This window comes from Zingiber officinale, chromosome 9A (assembly GCF_018446385.1).
Source record: "Zingiber officinale cultivar Zhangliang chromosome 9A, Zo_v1.1, whole genome shotgun sequence".
Classification (NCBI taxonomy): Eukaryota; Viridiplantae; Streptophyta; class Magnoliopsida; order Zingiberales; family Zingiberaceae; genus Zingiber; species Zingiber officinale.
The window spans coordinates 78,184,658-78,189,833 of NC_056002.1; positions in this window are offsets into that span (position 1 = coordinate 78,184,658).

Consider the following 5,176-nt stretch of genomic DNA (forward strand, 5'->3'; position numbering starts at 1 on the left):
ATAAATAATGGACATCATATTTGGACTCCTTGCAATTTTAGAAATTCACAAGAACTGAAATGGGTGCAATCGGAGCTTTCTAGGTCGATCAGTGGGTTTCGGTCAAAATTCACTGATGGACACCGAAAGCTTCCAGCAACTTCGCTCCATTTCTGGTTTACTAAAACAAGGAGTTCAAATATGATGTCATTATTTATTTTGCTTTTTAGATAGCATACAAGCAAAATCAAGAATCCGTAAAAGCTCACGTTGGGCCGATATGATTCCATATCCCAACGCCAGGGCCGCATATCATTTCATATCGAGCCCACGTGGCTAATTTGAGTCCATATCAGGCCCAATGTGGGCTTTTTTGTTGATTCTTTGATTTTGCTTGTTAACATCTATAAAAAGCCAAAATAAATAATGGACATCATATTTGAACTCGTTGCAATTTTAGAAATCCATAGAAATTGAAATGGGTGCAATCGGAGCTCTCTAGGTCCATCAGTGGGTTTTGACCGAAACTCACTAATCGATCTAGAAAGCTCCGATTGCACCCATTTCGGTTTCTATGAATTTCTAAAATTACAAGGAGTGAAAATATGGTGTCAATTATTATTTTTGGCACTCCTAGTGGTGAACCAGAGGTTTTGAAAAACCCTAAATCTCTCTTTCCTTTTTTTTCATTTTTTTTTTTGTTTAGGCCTGATATGAAGAGATGTCATGCCCACGTTGGGCCTGATATCTCTTCATATCAGGCCCAATGTGGGCGTGATATCTCCCCATATCAGGCCCAATGTGGGCCTGATAGGGGAGATATCAGGCCTAGTCACAACATAAAATAAAAAAATAAAAAAAAGAAATAAAGAATTATCAAACAATTCTATCTAAAAATAATAATGGACACCATATTTTAACTCCTTGTAATTTTAGAAATTCATAAAATCGAATAATGGACAATCGGAGCTTTTGGGTCGATACATGTGGTTTAAAACCCGACGATGGCCTAGAGAGCTTCGATTGCCTCATTTCGCTTTCTATGATTTCAAATATACAGAGTTCAAATATGGTGTACATTATTTATTTAACTTTATAGATGTTAACACGCAAAATCAAAGAATCGGCATAAAAGCCCACGTTGGGCCTCATATGGAATCATATCAGGCCCAACGTAGGCCTGATATCATTCCATATCAGGCCCAACGTGGGCCTGATATCATTCCATATCAAGCCCACGTTGGGCCTGATTTGAGTCCATATCCGGCCCAATGTGGGATTTTTTGCTGATTCTTTGATTTTGCTTGTTAACATATATAAAAAGTCAAAATAAATAATGGACACCATATTTGAACTTCTTGCAATTTTAGAAATCCATAGAAACTGAAATGGGTGCAATCGGAGCTCTCTAGGTCCATCAGTGAGTTTTGACCGAAACCCACTGATCGATCTAGAAAACTCTGATTGCACTCATTTCTATTTCTATGAATTTCTAAAATTACAAGGAGTGAAAATATAATGTCCATTATTATTTTTGGCACTCCTAGTGGTGGACTAGAGGTTTTGAAAATCCTAAATCTCTCTTTATTTTTTTTTTATTTTTTGTTGTTAATAGGCCTGATATCTCTCATATCAGGCCCACATTGGGCCTGATATGGGGAGATATCAGGCCCAACGTGGGCATGATATCTCATCATATCAGGCCTAAACAAAAAAAAAAAGAGAGATTTAGGGTTTTTTTGATTCTTTGATTTTTGCTTGTTAACATATATAAAAAGTCAAAATAAATAATGGACATCATATTTGAACTCCTTATAATTTTAGAAATCCATAGAAACCGAAATGGGTGCAATCGGAACTCTCTAGGTCCATCTGTGGGTTTTGACCGAAACCCACTGATCGATCTAAAATGCTCCGATTGCACCCATTTCAGTTTCTATGAATTTCTAAAATTACAAAGAGTGAAAATATGGTGTCAATTATTATTTTTGGCACTCCTAGTGGTGGACCAGAGGTTTTGAAAAACCCTAAATCTCTCCTTTTTTTATTTTTTTATTTTTTGTTGTTACTAGGCCTGATCTCTCCCATATCAGGCCCACAATGTGGGCCTGATATGAGAGATATCAGGCCTATTAACAAAAAAAATAAAAAATAAAAAATAAAAAGAAATAAAGTGAGATTTAGGATTTTCAAAACCTCGGTCCAAGACTAGGAGTGCCAAAAATAACATATTTTCACTCCTTGTAATTTTAGAAATTATTGAAACGAAATGAGTCGGAGTTTTCAGATTGATCGATGGATTTTGGCCAAACCCATCGATGGACCAGAGGATCACCCATTTCAGTTTCTATGGATTTCTAAAATTGCAAGGAGTTCAAATATGGTGTCCATTATTTATTTTGCTTTTATAATGTTAAAAATAAGAACAAAGAATCAGTAAAAAAGCCCACGTTGGGCCTGATATGGACTCAAATCAGGCCCAACGTGGGCTTTTATGTCGATTCTTTGATTTTTGTTGTTAACATCTATAAAAAGCCAAAATAAATAATGTACACTATATTTGAACTCCTTGTAATTTTAGGAATCCATAGAAACTGAAATGAGTGCAATCGGAGCTCTCTAGGTCCATCAGTGTGTTTTGACCGAAACCCACTGATCGACCTAGAAAGCTCCGATTGCATCCATTTCAGTTTTTATGAATTTCTAAAATTACAAGGAGTTAAAATATGATGTCCATTATTATTTTTGGCACTTCTAGTGGTGGACCAGAGGTTTTGAAAACCCTAAATCTCTCTTTATTTCTTTTTTTTTTGTTGTTATTAGGCCTGATATCTCCCATATCAGGCCCACATTGGGCCTGATATGGGGAGATATCATGCCCACATTGGGCCTGATATGAAGAGATATCAGGCCCAACGTCAGCATGATATCTCTTCATATCAGGCCTAAACAAAAAAAAAAAAGGAAAAAAACGGAAAGAGAGATTTAGGGTTTTTCAAAACCTCTGGTCTACCACTAGAAGTGCCAAAAATAATAATTGACACCATATTTTCATTCCTTGTAATTTTAGAAATTCATAGAAACTGAAATGGGTGCAATCGGAGCTTTCTAGATCGATCAGTGAGTTTCGGTCAAAACCCACTAATGGACCTAGAGAACTCCGATTGCACCCATTTCAGTTTCTATGGATTTCTAAAATTGCAAGGAGTTCAAATATGGTGTCCATTATTTATTTTGGCTTTTTATAGATGTTAACAAGCAAAATCAAATAATCAGCAAAAAAGTCCACATTGGGCCTGATATGGACTCAAATCAGGCCCAACGTGGGCCTGATATGGAATGATATCATGCCCACATTGGGCCTGATATGGAATGATATCAGGCCCACGTAGGGCCTAATATGATTCCATATCAGGCCCAACGTGGGCTTTTATGCCGATTCTTTGATTTTGCTTGTTAACATCTATAAAAAGCCAAAATAAATAATGTACACCATATTTGAACTCCTTGTAATTTTAGAAATCCATAGAAACTGAAATGAGTGCAATCGGAACTCTCTAGGTCCATTAGTGGGTTTTGACCGAAACCCACTGATCGACCTAGAAAGCTCCGATTGCACCCATTTCAGTTCTTGTGGATTTCTAAAATTGCAAGGAGTCCAAATATGATGTCCATTATTTATTTTGACTCTTCAAATGTATTAAAATGTGATTAAAGATTGACTAATGTTATTCATATATTCTGCCGACAGAGGAGAGAGAGAAGTGAGAGAAATATAATGAAGAAAAGAAAAACAATAGAAAAAGTCAAATTATTATGAAATGTAGTATACGCCTTTTGGTAAATTCAGATTTTCAAGTGCGCCCTTTGGTAAATTGCCGCTAGAAGTATCATGTCTAAAAACTTTATGTATGACTTACTAGGCTCTTGGAAATATTGTAAAGTATACTTCAATTTGTATCACGGTCCCTTTTCATTGATAGATCTCTAATGAGAAATCATGACTACTAGACACTTCAGAAGGTGATGATCCATCAAACCTTCTGAAGAAGTGGTTGTTGTGAAAATTATCCCTCTCATCGTCTAATATCAGTGTTCTAAAAAACTCACCCTAGACAGCCACCTAGGCGCCGCCTAGACGTTATGCGTCTGCCACCCACGCCAAAAACTTGCAAGGTGTTGATCCCCGTGAATGTTTTGGTGTGATCAACCAGGTTAAAGTTAGGTCGTGTTTTGTTTTGATCCCTGTGTCTAAGTGTGCAGAAGCTTAGGAGCACAGGAAGTCGAGCGGAAAACGCAGCTAGCGAGAAGAATGCATGGGAAGGGAGTCGACGGACTCGGTGCATCCGAGGAACGAAGTGCTACGGAAGAGTACACCGGTGGATGAGAATAATGCACGCGACATTCGAGGGATGAGAAGTCGGAGCGGAAGCCTGCTAGAGAAAAATGCCGAAAATTGGGTTCGGGTGAATTCTATTTCGGTTGGTCGCAATCACCCAAGCGATTGGAGCAGTAGAGGAACGAAATCAACTGATGAAGACTATTGAAGACGCCCTCAACAAGGGTTGAAGGGCGCCTCCGAGGCGTGCCCGAGCCTCCGCCACCTTCAGGCGGAAGACACCCTCCATAAGCATGGAGGGCGCCCTCCATGAGTATGGAGGGCGTCCTCCATGAGTATGGAAGGCGCCCTCGGCCAGTCAAAGTAGCCGTTCGTAGTGGATAAAGCTTTATCCACTATTATCCACTGTGCCTCACTGAAGGTGCCCTTCAAGTCCTTTGGAGGTGTCCTCAAGCTACGGATAAGATTTTCCAGGGGATATAAAAAGATCCCTGGACTTAGAAAATATGTATCAACTCTAGTTCTCATTTCCTAGTGTTAAAATGTATACTAAAAGCCTAGCTCTTTGTATGAACATTTATATTTTGAAATGAGAATCACTTTGGTCAAATGTTGTATTTTATATTTATTTATATGTTAATACAGTTGTCCATTTAATTTATATTGTAGATAACATGGTGTGTGATGCCACACAGAATATCATGTTATCAGTTCCCTATAAATTATAAATAGTAGCTCACGACCGAGATGGATAGGGACAAATCATTGGAACGGTTGTAGTGTAATTTGGTATTAGTCTGTCTGGACTATTCGATTTATACTGATTACATAAAAGAACAGAACCTCTGTTATTATAGA